Source organism: Sapajus apella, unplaced genomic scaffold, assembly GCF_009761245.1.
Source record: "Sapajus apella isolate SASKATOON/1434 unplaced genomic scaffold, GSC_monkey_1.0 scaffold15, whole genome shotgun sequence".
In the NCBI taxonomy this organism is placed as follows: Eukaryota; Metazoa; Chordata; class Mammalia; order Primates; family Cebidae; genus Sapajus; species Sapajus apella.
The window spans coordinates 21,529,525-21,546,024 of NW_022436955.1; the positions used below are offsets into that span (position 1 = coordinate 21,529,525).

The window sequence follows — 16,500 nt, forward strand, 5'->3', positions numbered from 1 at the left end:
AGTTTCGCTCTTGTTGCCCAGGCTGGAGTACAATGGCGCGATCTCGGCTCACCGCAACCTCCGCCTCCTGGGTTCAGGCAATTCTCCTGCCTCAGCCTCCTGAGTAGCCGGGATTACAGGCATGCGCCACCATGCCCAGCTGATTTTTTTGTATTTTTAGTAGAGACGAGGTTTCACCATGTTGACCAGGATGGTCTCGATCTCTTGACCTCGTGATCCACCCGCCTCGGCCTCCCAAAGTGCTGGGATTACAGGCGTGAGCCACCGCGCCCAGCCAAAAAACAAAAGTTTATTGTCTCACAGTTCTGTAGGCCAGAAGGTTGCAGTCAAGGTGTTGGCAGGGTTGGCTTCTTCTGAGGATTGGGAGGAGATACCTGTTCCAGGCCCCTCTCCTTGGCTTGTAGATGGGTGTATTAGTTCTCTACAGGGGCAGAATAGGATAGATGTATTAATACATATGAAGGGTAGTTTATGGAGGAGTGTTGACTCACACGATCGCAAGGTGAAGTCCCACGATACGGTGTCTGCAAGCTGAGGGGCAAGGAAGCCAGTTTGAGTCCCCAAACCTTAAAAGTAGAGAAGCTGACAGTACAGCCCTCAGGCTGTGGTCCAAGGCCCTGGGAACCCCTGGCAAACCACTGGTGTAAGTCCAAGAGTTGAGAAGCTGCGGAACTTGGAGTCTGATGTTCAAGGGCAGGAAGCATCCAGCACGGGAGAAAGATGAAGGCAGGGAGCCTCAGCAGGTCTTCTCTTCCATCTTCTCCTGCTTGCTTTTCTTTTGCCTCGCTGGCAGCTAATTAGATGGTACCCACCCAGACTGAGAGTCCGTCTGCCTCTTGCCATCCACTGACTCGATGGTTAATCTCCTTTGGAAGCACCCTCACAGACGCACTCAGGCAATCCAATCGATTGACAGTATTAACCATCAAATGGGCTTCTTCATGTTCACGTGGTCTCCCCACTGTGCTGTGTCCGGATTTCCCCTTTTCATAAGGACACCAGTCCTCTTGGATTAGGACTCTGCCCTTATGACCTCATTTATCCTTAATTATACCCATAAAGGCCCGATCTCCAAATGTAGTCATGTTGAGGGTTAGAGCTTCAATGGATGAGTTTGGGATGGTGGAGAAGCAATTCAGCTCCTAAGAATCCTAAGATTCCTGATCTGTTTCTCTTCCAAGAAATTCTTTGGTTTCATGTTGATTTTACCTCCTTTTCCATATCGGTGTGAAAGCACTGAAGAGAATTAAGTTCACCTTGCCCTGATAGAGACTTTAAAATGATGTGTGCTTAGGGGCAGCCTGCATGTTTGAGCTAAATAAAAGTTCTAGTTGCTCATGCTTCCTTTAGCTATCTACTCTAGGAAGGAGACTCTCCGCTGGCATCTTTTGGGGAGCACTCGCTCTCCCTGCTGACAAGACCCCCTGCCTGGCAAGCCAGGCAAGTTGGAATCCTCTGTTAGGGTTCCAAAGCCTTTACCAACTCAGCTCTTTCTCTGTCTGCCTCTTTTTTGAATTTAAATGGGTCCTTCTCACAAGTTGTTCACATTACATATGTTAGGGATCCTACCAAGACCCTCTTTTTGGCCCAGAAGTAGCAGCTGGGTGAGGGGAATGAAAGAAAAATTTACAGCTGTGGAGTCTCCAGAAGTAATGCAAAATCGGCCTCAGCTGGAAGCCGCTCCGTGTAGCGGGTGCCTGATCACAGCTGATGGTTAGATTACATGTTTCCTGAAAGGTATAGATTTTAAAATTGGTGTATTTCACCAGGCCCTCGTCATGGTATCCACAGACGAAATGTTATCAAATGGAAAACTCCTTCCCCTCTCTCTGCTCTGAGTGAGTCTGAATTTATTCAAGCTCAGATGGCTTCTCAGCGTAGAAAGTGATGGAGAAATTCCTTTAACAACTGTATGCCCTGTGGGAACCTGGGTGCTGTAATCACTGAATGTGTTAGAACCAAAAAGGCAAGCATCAAACTAGACATGAATCTCTGTGTTTTGTTCCATGCATCCTGGCATGTGAAAGAAGTGAGGTGAAGGAGTGTAATTTATTTCCTCATTTTAAAGCTAGCATTGCCTTCAGCTTGGAAGCCTGAATTTAAGTCCTATTTTTGAGAAGTTGCATCTTAAAAAGTTTTAAGTGATGGAGAATGAAAAGTCAATTTAGACACTTTAAAAGTGAGCCTCAAAAAACTTGCCTTCCACGCGGGACTGTTGTGGATTTTTGACCACTGCAAGAAAACTCAGAGAGGCAGAAACTTAGGGCTTGCTTTAAATGTTATCACTTTGAATTGAGATGGTGTCAGCATTATTTTTTTTTTTGAAGACCAAAGCAGTAAGAGTAACAAACACACACAAGTCACTGTTAGATTTTATGAAAGTTTAACAAGTAATTATATTAAAGATATCTAAGACAGTGATCTGGTTATATAATCAGAGATACTTTTAAAAGAGCAACTACAAGCGAAGGATTATCTTTTAATTAGGTATTTTCCTATTAAACTTGATTTGCTTTGAAGTGTTTTACACTTTGCCTCTTTATTGTAGGTTCTGAGCAAACCTTTCATTTTATCATCACCACTTCCTAACCAATCACCATAAATGTCCGGTTTGGAGTAAAATAAGGGTATTTTAAGCAAGGTCATGGTGAACCTACAAAGCACGCCCAGTTAATAGAACTCTGGTCGTTCATCTAGCTTGGAAGCCTGAATTTAAGTCCTATTTTTGAGAAGTTGCATCTTAAAAAGTTTTAAGTGTTGGAGAATGAAAAGTCAATTTAGACACTTTAAAAGTGAGCCTCAAAAAACTGCTGAATTTTCCCAACGTTGTGTTTTGAGCACCTCCACATGACTTTGGGAGCATAAAGAATTTAATCTTTTAAAGAGGCAAAGTAATATAGCACTTTGCACTTTTTAAAAGGTGAGAGCCAAGGTCGATCTGAATTTTTTTTTAAAGGTCCTTGAATTAGAAAAGTAGCACACTGTCCGCATTGGGGATGCTGGATGGGGCAGGCTTTTTCACTTCTGAGCGCTCGCAATGGAATGAAGGGTTTTTTCTTTTTCAATTTTTCTTTTTGAGAGGGAGTCTCGCTCTATCACCAGGCTACATACAGTGGCGTGATCTCAGCACACCGCAACCTCTGCCTCCCAGGTCCAAGCAATTCTCCTGCCTCGGCCTCCTGAGTAACTGGGACTATAGGCATGCGTCACCACACCCAGATAATTTTCTGTAGTTTAGTAGAGACCAGGTTTCACGATGTTGGCCAGGACAGTCTCGATCTCCTGATTTATGGTCCGCCTGCCTCGGCCTCCCAAAGTGCTGGGATTATAGGCGGGAGCCACCGTGCCCAGCCTAATTTTTCTTTAAACAATTGTTTCCTAACCACTTCTTAATTGACAGGAGTGGAAAATACGTTTCCAAGAGGGCTCACAGCACGTTTGGTCATTAAGAAAGTCAAAGAACAGGGTCCCTTTGGATGAGTGTGGGTACAGGGCCCTGGTGGCTGGTCTGCTTGCTCTAGATCCGAAAGAACCCTGTCTCAAGTAGAGGAGAAAGTAACAGAGGCCTCAATGGTGAAAGGAAATCCTCTACCAGCTGTGAAAACATTGAGACGTTCAGTAATGGGATATAGCGTGCTTGCAAATTCAGAGTGGTTCTCTTCTCCTCTTGAAGTGGCGATAAATTAATCCATCAAAATAAAAAAGGCCAAACTTCAGGGTAAATCTTTCCACTTCTAAACACTCAGAAGCGCTTTGGTTCTCTTAGTAGGTATGGGCGTGAGTACAGAACTATAGGAAGTGAGACCATGGGTGTGTGTGCGCGCGCACGCGCACGTGTCTGCACACACCTGTGTGTCATTTGTTAACGGGTTTGCCCTCTGAAGAACAGAAACTTGCTCCAGACAGCACGTGTAGGGGGTGGAATTATGGAGCAATTGTACTTTCCTGTGTTAACAAGAAAGAGAACGAAAGAGCTGTATCTTGTTGAGAGCCTTTAAAAGACACGGGGGTCTCTGCCTCTAAAAAGCTAGATTACATTTTTTTTTTAACATGAGGCCTCTATTTTTTATTTCTTTTATTTTGTCCTGTTTTATTTTTCTGCCTAAGGTTCTCAGACAAGCTTATAAAAGTGCTGTGTATACTTTGATTACAAAAAAAAATCATTTTATTGGTGGAGGGTCTTTATGTTTTACAAAGGCCGGCTCGGCTGTGGAGACCCCCACCCAGGCTGCGCTGAATGCATTGAGAAGCAGACACCCAGATACAACAGCAAAGTGGGACTATCGGGGCCAACAGCTTTCCGAGCTGAGAGCCTTAGGGTGCTGAGAGAATTCCGGGCTGAAGGCCTTGAGCAGATCCTGACCCAGGTAGTTATTCTCTCTGAACAGGTGACTATTATTAACAAACAGGTCTTCTGTGTTTTCTCATAGACCCAAGTTAAACTAGGTAGGCAGCTGGTGCCTGCTTACCACTGATACTAGAAAGTATTCTTGGCCCGGGGGACTGTGGCTCACATGTGTAATCCCAGCACTCTGGGGAGCTGAGGTGGGCAGATCATGAGGTCAAGACATCCAGACCAGCCTGGCCAACATGGTGAAATCCTGTCTCTACTAAAAATACAAAAATTAGCTGGGCGTGGTGGTGCGTGCTTGTGGTCCCAGCTGCTCGGGAGGTTGAGGTGGAAGAATCACTTGAACCTGGAGGCAGAGCGTGCAGGGAGCCGAGGTCGCTCCACTGCATTTCCAGCCTGGTGTCAGAGAGAGACTCAGTATTCTCCACAAGGCGGCCACGGGGGCAAGGCCACATATCCCGTGTTTAAAGAATTGTTTTAACCGGCGTATGGTAAACATAGACTGTTTTGCCACTTTGGAATGCCTCAAGCAATTTTCCATTTGTGGAGGTGGGCGGCTAGATTTTCCTTGCCATTCTTCTTAGCCAACAGTATACTTTATCATACACTCAGCATTTCTCAACAATGTTTGATTTTTTTTGGAGGCGGAATCTGACCCATCACCCAGGCTGGAGGGCAGTGACACGATCATAGCTCAGTGTAACCTCAGTTCCTGAGCTCCAGTGATCCTCCCACCTTGGCCTTCTAAAGTGCTGGGATTATACTTGGAGCCACTGTGCCTGGCTGGCCTTTGTATTGGACTTTATTACAGTTGATTCTTTAAAGTTTGACAGTGAAGACTTCTGGAAATTAAAGAAAAAAAAAAGTGAGTATAACTTGTAATGGTCATGGTGTTAAGATCGTTCCTTATGGTTGGAAGAATAGTAGTGGGGTTAAATGAAATTGTAAGCTATTGACCTTGGAAGATTAGAGAAATAAACTTTTATTTCTGTGGATTAGTGATCCTATCTCACAGCCCTTATGCAGAGAATTGTTTGCAAAAGCAAAGGACAGTGTTAATTCTGAGCCCCAATCTAAATATTAAGTAAGAGAAAAGAACATTCGTGAATGCATCACAGTTTGGGGGTGGATTCCATAAAGCGGTAGGTTTATGCAATCAAGTGGCTGAAGAGACCTGTGCTTTGATGGGATCGTACGGAAGGAAGGTCTGGTAGGCTGTTGATAAAACACGTGGCGTTTGGACCTCTTCTCCATCTCTCAGGACTACTGCACAGTAGGTTTAGCTTTTAAATTACACACAGGCCAAGCATGTACAACACATATGAGAAGCATGTATCTCAGAAAATCCACAGATAATAGATAGAAAATCCCATGAATCATGTTTGACAGACAGTCAAGACCCTTCGGGGCGTGAGGATGATGGGGGTGTTCCAGGCTGGTTTCTCCAGCCTCAAGGACCCGCTCCTCGTGTGTGCTCTGAACCCTAAAGGAAGGAAACACTGTCTTCCTCTACTCTTATACAGAGCCCTTCCCATGCCAAACCTGTGGGGCATTCCCTCATTTTAAGTAATTCTCCAATTTTATGGACCCCAGCTGGGTGTCCTACAATTCAGTGATGACACTGACGACCAGAGTTAGACCCCATGGCTGAGGGCTTAGTCCTACAGGATCGTCCCCTACTTCAGATGCCAGTAGCATGTTCAAGATGGTCACCTGTACTTCTGACACACTGGCTACCAATTGGGGTTCCCATGACCATCGCCTCAGGTTTAATAATTTGCTATAATGGCTCATAAAACTCAGGGAAATATGTATTTGGTATTTGTCTCTACCTGTTTATGATAAAGGATATTACGAAGAATACAGATGAAGTGGTACATAGGGCAAGGCACAGGGAAGGGGTGTGGAGCTCCCACACCCTCTGTGGGGATGCTCCTCTCCAGGCACCACATGTTCGGCAATCTAGAAGCCCTCCAAATGCTGTCGTTTAGGTTTTCATTGTTGTTTTGAGATAGGGTCTTGCTCTGTTGCCCAGGCTGGAGTGCAATGGTATAATCATGCAGTCATGGCTCACTGCAGCCAGGACCTCCCATGCTAAAGCCATCCTCCTGCCTCAGCCTCCTGAGTAGCTGGGACTACAGTTGCATACCACTGTGCTTGGCTGTTTTTTCATTTTGTTTCGCTTTAGTAGAGATGAGGTCTCAATATGTCACCCAGGCTGGTCTTGAACCCCTGAGCTCAAGTGATCCTCCTGCCTCAACCTCCCAAAGTGCTGGGATTACAAGTGTGAGCCACTGTGCCTGGCCATTTAGGCTTCTTAGGGAGGTTTTGTTACCCTAGGCATGCTTGCTTAAATCATTGGCCATTGGTGATTAAGTCAATCTCCAGCCCCTCCCTTTCCCCCAAGGTGGGGGATGTGGAGGGTATCAATGAGGCTGAAAGGTCCAACTCTCTAATCATGAATAATAGAAGATGCTCCCCTCACCCATATTGCTTAGAGAATTTCAAAGGTTTTTGTTTGTTTTTTTTTAGATACGGTCTCACTCTGTTACCCAGGCTGGAGTGTAGTGGTGCAATCATGGCTCACTGTAGCCTCCAACTTCTGGGCTCAAAGTGATCCTCCAACCTCAGCCTCCTGAGTGACTGTGACTGCAGGTGCATGGCACTATGCCCCACTAATTTTTTTTTTTTTTTTTTTTTTTTTAGAGATGGGATCTTACTGTGTTGCTCAGGCTGGTCTCAAACCCTTAGGTTCAAGTGATCCTCTTGCCTCCGCCTCCCAAAGTGCTGAGATTACAGGCATGAGACCCTGTGCCTGGCCAGTTTCAAGTATCTTAGGAGCTCTGTGCCAGGAACCTGGATGAAGTCCCAATATGTATTTCTTATTATATCACAGTATCACAAATCCCCAGTCACATGGTGATCGTGGTAGTTTGGAACCAATGGTGGGGTCCACCTGCTTGAATTCAGACCGCAGTGCCCATTGGCGCCTCCTCCTGTTTGCCCTCCTATCTTATGAGTTCTTTAAACTCTGAGATCATTGGTTTTTTTCTTATATGAAATGACAATGACACTTCAGAGGGTTTCTGTAGAGAACACCTTAGAATTAGTTAACGTATTTCATAAAGCACTTGGCCTGGTACCCAGCAAAGAGTAACACTCTCAAGTCCTCCTCCTCTCCTGGACATTTCAGCTCTACAAGGAATGTAGAGACATTCCTCTCTACAAATCAGGATGCTCAGGAAGTACCTTGTTTGGAATAGGAATAGGCTCCTCCCTTTTCTTCTCACTTGCCTTGATTCCTCTGTATTAAAATTCATAAAGGCCCAAGAATGACCAATTCAGTATCATTTGGTTTGTTATTTTCAGTTTCTTCTCATAGCAAGCACGTGTGCATGTATGAAAAATCGACATAACGTCGGCCTTATGAAATACACAAGAAGTTTTCCTTGCCTCCGACCAATAACCCTCTCCTGCAGTAATCAGTGTTGGCACCTGTTTAACCACTTTGTGTCTTACGTGCACACTGCTCGGTACTTTGTATTTTGTCCTGTTCATGCAATATAATTTATTTAACCTAATTGATAAAACATTTAGGTTGATTGCAGTCTGTTGTAGATAATGATGTATTGAAGATTCCTCCCACATATTTGCTTATGTCGGCAAGTCTATTTGTAGGATAAATTTCTGGTTGTGGCTGGGTCAAAGGGCATGTCCATTTCCAGTTCGATAGCTATGTCTCAATCACCTCCAGTTATATTAAACCATTTCCTGTCCCCCCTCCCCCATTTATCTGTGAAGTTGCCTGGTTTCCCCATGTCTTTACCGGCAGGATGCCGCTCGATGTAGTTAGCCTTACAGAATCATTCTGCGTTTACCTGTCTAGAACCATGGTAATTGTAATCTCTGGCACTTTTCTTACTGATTCCTAACCAGGACTATCACTGGCAGGTTAAATGAGAACTTACTCACACAGCACAGTGGCAGCACTAGCAGCCAGCCTGGGGTCAGTCTTGCCTCTCGAGAGATCTCATGGGGTCACTTGGGATTTATTGTACAGCTTTACAAAACACTACAGCCCCGGCCTTGTACTGCCCAAAGCATGCAGATGCAGCCTGGTGTATTTTAAAGATATTTCACGTGAACTGACCCGTTTCCCACTTCTTGAATTGACGTTCTTTTTTTGATAAATATATTTGGGATGTATTTATGTTATTAGGGCTATTTAGGAAGCTCTGTAGGGTATTTGTTGCTCTCTGTATAATAACACATACATTTAAAAAGCAGGGCTGGCTATGACTTATTTTCCTCTGGAGAGACCTGTGTCGTTTTGTAATTTCTTAAGAGTTGGCAGCTGTGGATTGTGTCTAGTAAGCATGATCTGTAACTCTTTGGAACTCAGAACTATGTAATTGAAATGGCGTGGGAGGTAAATGTGCTCCTTGAGGTAATTAAACTACAGAAACAGCAGTGTGGATTATCTAGTCACTGCAGATATGGCATTGACCGCATAGGCATGGTGAATGTATGTCCCAGAACTTCATCTGAAAATGCCCCTGGGGGAGTTGGATTTCAATATCATCGTCAATGTCACGTCACTGTAATTTCATTTACATTAATCAGATTAGTTTGGAAAGTATGGTCTCCCTACTTTTAAGAGGATATAGGAGAAACTGTCCTCCTTAAAGCTAGTAGTGTGTTAATTCAAAAACAGTCCCCAAATTTGAATTGTCCCCAAATCTAACTCAAGCTGAAAGGTATTAGGTCTATCTTCTTGCTCCGTACAAAACGGCAGATCTTTAGGGAGGGAGAGGATGTGTGCTGGAGGATTCGGCAACTTGTTGATTGGTTCCTAAAGATCATTTTCGTGCTATGTTTGTGGGGCGGGGGGTGGGGGGTGGAAATCACCATCTCTGTGGCCTTTTAATTGTGCCCAGTTACCAGTAACATTTGTCTCCAGTGTTTCACAATTATAAATTAATAATAACAACCCATTAGAAATTACGGGTATTGTAAGCACCAACTCCTCTGGGCATCTTAATAAAAATGATAATTAAAACCATAATTTACAGTAAATGGGGACACTGCCCAAGTACATCCACAATATGGAGAAAATTAAAAAACTTCGACCAGAAGGAACCTTCCTGGTATCGGGGAAAGAAACTGCCTTGTTTGGAGCTCCTACTTCCCTGGAGGTTTGTCAGTATTTGAAGGGACAGGGTTCCCACCACGATGTTTTTTGTGCCTGAGGATTCGGTGGGCAACTCTGTCCCCACCTGTCCAACCGACGAGTGAGTCTCATGGGATGTGACCACCTGCTCTGACCCTCTCCACCACCACACCCACGGCAGTTCTCCCTTTGTGTTCCCCGTCTGGGTAAACAGCTCATCAAGCTCACCAGTGGCTCAGGGGTCACCTTGGATACCTAGACTTACGCAGTCACTGGCTTTGTAGATTTTTTTTTTTTTTTCTTCCTACTTGATTTTCTAATTTACACCTTGAGCTGCTCAGGATAAGAGGGCACCTCATCCATTCCTGGCTGGTCACAAGGCCACAGTATCTTGAGCGAGTCCATTTTGACCACTGGAGGTACCGTAAATGGATAAAATAATAATATGAATAACTCCTGGTGTTTACTCCCTGCCTAAATCCACAGGCTCCCACCACCTGCAGAGGCGTCCCACAGTTTCTGCTTGCTGCATGGAGTTTCATCTGCATTGCATTCCTGCGATTTATTCACATGGAGCTGCTCACCAATCCTTAATCGTTTTTTGCCAAGCACCCTGCCTTTTTGCTTGTCTATTTCATCTTTATCTCTCATTCCAGTGGAGTTCTTGGCCCAGAGTTTCTGCTGCCACTCAGTGACCCTTGTGACATGCAAAGACGCTTGCACTTTGGGTCCACCCTCCTGCAGAGTCCTGAGCCATTACCCTTGTGCTTCTCTGTCCATGCAAAGCCAAGTGCTCCTGCAGGGCTTTCCAAGGCATAGCTAGCATCCTAATATTCCCACGCTTGTCATAGTAGGATTTGATATGGTTTAAATAAAAATCTCAACCAGGTCAGTGGGAAACGTTCTCTGAGATTCAGGGATTCAGATGTGAGCATTTGGACTGAGGGTGTTTTGTGGTAAGGCTTGAGTCACATCTCTAGCAGTGATTTTTTCTGGATAACATGCACTGAGCCTCAAGTGCCTGCAGTTGCCCGGTGGGGAATGCCAGCAGCACGGGTGATGACCGTGGCCAACATGACCAACTAGAAAACCCAAACCCCACCTCTAGCTGACAGTGGATTCTCAGCTAACCTGTCACCAAGTGGGATTGGGGATTCAGTGTGCTTCCACTGTAAGCTTTTTCAGAGAAGCTGCACATCTAGCTTTGGACCTGTGATCTCCCCAATGTTTTAACACTGGGAACTAATTCAAATTAGAAAGGAAGAAGGGACGAGAGGTTGGGAGGGAGAGAGAGAAAGAAAGAACAAGGGAAGAAAGAAAGGGAAGGAGGAAGGGAGGGAGAAAGGAAGAAAGAAAAGGAAGAAAAGGAAAGGGAAAGAAGGAAGGAGAAGAAAGGATGGGCCACACAAAGCAGGTCATTGGGCTTCACTTGTCCTCTGATCATCAGTTTGTAACCTCTGTTCTAACATGAAAATGATGTAAGATAGTATAAGATGAGCAGGTATTTAAATTACTTTGCACCTTTTCCATTTTATGGAACTTGAGTGTTTGTTTTGAAAGCTTAAAACCCAAGACAGTGAGATATGAAGCCTCCGTGGCCACTTCATTTTTCTGATTGGATCTGCTGTAACAAGTGCTAGAAAAATTGATGCAACTCATTGCTTTAAAACATCTTTGTTTTCTTGGCATTATTAGGTTTAAATATTCTTCGGAACACACCCTTGCCATCTCTATGCAGTTAAGCTAGTTCAATTTAAACATTGTCATGAAGTTAATTTTTTATAAGAGGAATCAGGTTATTAAATTTAGTAAACCATTGCCTTCATTATTTTGCACAAACTTTGGCACTGCGCAGAATTGGCTTAGCACTACTACATTTAGCTAATTAAGCTGGCCATCAGCTGCAGTATTACGAGAGTGAGGGATACTATTCTCATGGGCTTTATCCACGACGTTTAATAGTAGGTAGCTTTATTAAACTTTTTTTTATATAAAACTCCACACTCTAGAGATATGGTTTACTATAAAAATGTTATTGTCCCTCTTGTTAAACCGTCATCTTTTGAAATAGCCATGCTTTGTTTCTGCTCCAAAGGCAATTGTAAAGGGTAGGAAAATGGAGTTGTCTATTACAGCTTTTAAAAGTAGACTGGCAAAGGGTAATGCATTGCTTAGATAAAGGAAGATGTAAGAACCAGAGTGTAATTTCACAAGACACAGAGACAGATGGCTTACCCATAACTACAGTCAGGAATTCTCTAAAGGAGCGAGGGCGGAAACTTGAGCCTGTAGCCTGTTGCTGCTGACTTGTCACATGTGCCCTTTGTGGTAATAAAAAGTCCTTTGCTCTGGGTTGTTTTGTCAAGTGAGATAGGATGACTTAGCAAGTTTGCTTGGGAAAATAAAATTCTATAGAAAAACGGCATGCTTCCCCCTCAACGTATTTCCTGGTAGTGTCATTAAGAACTATGGTGAGCGGTATTTTTGCAGGATTTTAGTATTTATTCATTATGGCTGGGTGCGGTGGCTCATGCCTATAATCCCAGCACTTTGGGAGGCCGAGGCAGGTGGATCACCTGAGGTCGGGAGTTCAAGACCAGCCTGACCAACATGGAGAAACCCGATCTCTACTAAAAATATAAAACATTAGCTGAGCGTCATGGTACAAGCTTGTAATCCCAGCTACACAGGAGGCTGAGGCAGGAGAATCGCTTGAACCTGGGAGGCGGAGGTTGCAGTGAACCAAGATCGCACCATTGCACCCCAGCCTGGGCAACAAGGGTGAAACTCCATCTCAAGAAAAAAAAAATTATTCATTATTAAAAAGGAAGAAGAGGGCCATCTGTGTTGCAGTTTAAAACAGCTTGGATTGTTTTAAAATAGTCCAGAACCACAGCCTATTAGCAGTCTACAAGAACCTTTTTACCTTTAGCAGATATTTATTGAATCCTGCTGGATGCTAGTCTGGCGAAATATAGCAACAGGAAGGTGCAAGCCTCAAGCAGCTCACTGCTAACTTGAGAAACTGAATAAATAAAGCTCTGGACAGGGGCACAGTGGCTCATGGCTGTAATCCCAGTGCTTTGAGAGGTGGATCACTTGAGGTCAGGAGTTCGAGACCAGCCTGGCCAACATGGTGAAACCCCATTTCTACTAAAAATACAAAAATTAGCCTGGAGTGGTGGCACATGCCTGTAATCCCACCTGCTGGGGAGACTGAGACATGAAAATTGCTTGACTCTTGGCAGCGAAGGTTGCAGTGAGCGGAGATTGCAGATTGCACCACTGCACTCTAGCCTGGGTGACAGAGTGACACTCTCAGTCAGTCAATCAATCAGTCAAGCTCTGGATCCTGCCTGGCGTTGTGTTACAGCTATGCTTTCTCAATCTGTTAAAAATGTAGCTGCTAATGAATGACTAAGAATGTGTTTACTATCATTTCTACTCTGTTATATCATTTTTTTTTCTTCTGATGCCCTGTGATGAAAATGTGAAGAAAGATATTTCTGATCATTGTTTTGACCTGGAAATTTCAAAGGGACCCAGAGTCCCCCATTTCCTCCAAGATCTGGGTGTGTGAAGTCCCAGTCTCACAAGTGCAGTTGTACTTGGTCACTCTGCGTGGTTTGCATATGGCTGTCAGCATCTCATTAGCCTGATTGATGGAGCCAATCAGTCAGCAAGACTTCATCCCATGCCTGTCCCCAGCCAGCTGGACTATGAAACCTGGCATTTTACTTCTCTCTCTTTCCCTAAATGATTTAGGTGCCTTTTGCTCACCAGTGATAAGGGGTGACATTGGCATCACAGGTAAAATGAGTAAATTTGAGATTATTGTCCTCTTGCTTTAAAGCTTGGAGATACAGCTTCAAACACCTTTTACTACACATGCACCCAAGAGGAGGCAAACAGATTTACGTGTTAAATCCTTCAGATTTGAAATCCCTTGTGCATTATTTAGCATCTGATTTAAGTATTAGAAGTCATCTTTAGGTAGTAAGTATTTTGGAATATGGAATTTGGCAAAATCTCAAAGAATAATTTCAGATTGTCTCAACAATGAGGTTAAATTGTGCTCCGGAGCCCATATTTAGGCAAATAAGATGGTGGAGCCTGTGGCTGATTTCTTTGAATTCTGGTTGATATTAAAGCCATTCAGTCCTTGGGTTGCCATTGGTAGCACATCTAGGAGCAAGTTTTAATTTTTTAGTCATAGTGACTGTACTGGATTTGGTAGGTCATACAAGTTGGAGAAGAGGCATAGAACACCAAAGATTTTGCAAGAAGCAGTCAAGTAACATTTGTTTTCCACCTACTGTGGTTACGTTAGTCTCTTAGTATATGTTGACTACTTATCCCCATCTTACAGAAATGATAACTGGGTTTCACATGGGTTCAAGGCGTGACCTTAGATCTCACTGCTTGTATGTGCTTAGAACTGGCATCAACACAAATGTGTCCAACTCGAGTTTTCCTCTGTGCTGTGCTGACTTTCCTTGAGAAGTAGTTTATGTAAATAGACTGTTCTCCATGAAGATTAGGCTTATGGAGGTGATATAAATGAATGAACTTTACTAGGCTCTTTGATATGGTGATGTCAGTAAGATAAGGATAAAATGATTTTCCATAAATATTAACATTATCTTGCAAACAATAATTTATGGCCATTTGACATGGATTTGGCTGAATTGCATTGCTGCCTTCTTTAGTAGGATTGGCTAGTTTGTTGCAGTACTGTACTCTATAGGGTCTTCTACCATAGCTTACAACATACGGTATTTTTCAGTTTAGAGCAGTGGATTGGTGTTCAAGCTCTGGATTAGACTGCGTCTTCTTTTTCCTCTTTCCTTCCCCTCCCCTCTTCTCTTTTTTCCTTTTTTGAGATGAATTTAAACTATAGATTCATTTGTTTTTTTACCAATAGAGAACTTTTCAGCTTTTCATTTTTTACTTACGGCAACTTTTTTTTTGTAGTGGTTTTCTAGGAATTTGTCTTTTTTACCTGTATTGTAAATTCACTGGTATAAAGTTGTTCACCATATCTTAAGATCTTCTTAGGGTTCATAGAACTCTAGTCCTTTTCTTTATTTTTCATTTTTAAAAACAACTTTGAGGCCTGATTGACATACAAAAAGCCATACATATTTGATGTATAGAACTTGATAAGTTAGGAGATGAGTATATACCTGTGAAATCACTATCATGATTTATAAGTGCATGATACAATGTGGGCACAGTGCTGTATGGCAGATTTCTAGGGCTTTTCCATGTGGGATACCTGAAACTTTATACCCTTTGGCTACTACCTCCTTGTTTCTCTCTCCCCCAAGCCCTTCACAACCACCATTCTATTTTTTGCTTCTGTGAGTTTGAGCATCTTAGATTCCTCATATAAATGGTATCATATACTATTTGTCCTGTGTCTGGCTTATTTCACTTAGCATAATGTCCTCCAGGTTCATCCATGTTTTTGCAAATAGCAGTTTCTTTCATTCCTAAGGCTGAATAATATTCCATTGTGTGTGTGAGTGTGTGTGTGTGTACATATATATATATGTGTGTATATATATATACATATACACATATATGTATACATATGTCTATATATACATACACGCACACACACAATGTATATATGTATATATGTGTGTGTGTATATATGTATACACACACACACACACACACACACACACACCACATTTCCTTTATTCATTCAGCAGTAGAAATTTAGAATTCTTCCATGTCTTGGCTAGTATGAATAATGCTGCAGTGAACATGAGAAGACAGACATATTGTTGAGATCCTGATTTGAGTTCCTATGGATGTGTATCCAGAAGTAGGATTGCCGGATCATAATGCAGCAATTTTTAAATCTATTTTTAAGTTTTTTGAGGAATCTCCATACTGTTTTTCATAACGGCTACACCAATTTACAATCCACTAAGGAATGTAAATTTCTCGTGCACAAGGGGTCTCTTGTTTCTACATCCTCAACCAACACTTACCTTTCATTTTATGAGAACCATCTTAAGGTGTGAGGTGACATCTCACTGTGCTTTCAATTTGCATTTTCCTGAGGATTAGTGATGGTGAGCCCCTTTGCATATAGTTGGCCATTTGTATGTCTTCTTTGGAGAAATGTTTATCAGTTCCTTTGCTTGTCTTTAAAATCTATATGGATGTTTTTTCTTTCTTTCTTTTTTTTTTTTTTCGATTGGGTTTTAGGAGTTTCGTATGTATTTTGGATATGAACACTATCAGTTATGTGATTTGCAAGTATTTTCTACTGTTGTGTAGCTTGCCCTTTCAATTTCTTGATTGTTTTCTTTAATGTGCAGAAGCTTTTTAGTTTTATGTAATCTCACTTGTTTTGTTTTTGTTACCTGTGCTTTTATTTGACATAATGATGTCATTTTGTACGTCCCTGATATTTGTCGTTTGTGCCCTCTCTTTCTGTCTCTGTCTCTCTGTCAGTCTTGCTAGCCCTTCATGGATTTTACTAGTTCTTTCAATTAACAGACGTTTGACTTCTTTTTTGCTCAGTATTTTATGTTTGTTTTAGATTTATAAGTTTTTCCTTCCTCCTGTTATTTCCATCTTTCTGCTTTCTTTAGTTTAATGTGCTGGGTTATTTTCCTAATGTAATGGATGCTTAGATCATCTTTTTTCTTTCCTCCCTCCCTCCCTCCTCCTTTCTTTTCTTCCTTCCTTCTTTCTTCTTTCTTTTTCTTTCTTCTTTTATTTTTTTGACAGATTCTTACTCTGTCACCTAAGCTGGAGTGCAGTGGCATGATCATCCTCCTGAATAGCTGGGACCACACGTGTGCGCCACCACGGTCAGCATTTTTTGTAGAGATGGGATTTTGCCATGTTGCGCAGGCTGGTCTTGAACTCCTGGGCTCAAGTGATCTGCTTGCCTTGGCGCCACCCAGATTGCTGGGATTACTGGCATGAGCCACTGTGCCTGGCCTTCTTTTTA

At 42.8% G+C, this 16,500-nt stretch overlaps 1 protein-coding gene and 1 long non-coding RNA gene across 3 annotated transcripts in view; both read left to right on the forward strand.

The window, feature by feature from the left end:
* The window catches only part of WWOX (WW domain containing oxidoreductase), a 1,135,448-nt gene that overhangs the window by 46,997 nt on the left and 1,071,951 nt on the right, over positions 1–16,500 (forward strand). The window lies entirely within an intron of this gene.
* On the forward strand, positions 4,665–12,319 carry LOC116555354. The gene is made up of 2 exons (XR_004270494.1): positions 4,665–4,725; positions 12,269–12,319. It is a non-coding gene; the product is annotated as an uncharacterized LOC116555354 (long non-coding RNA).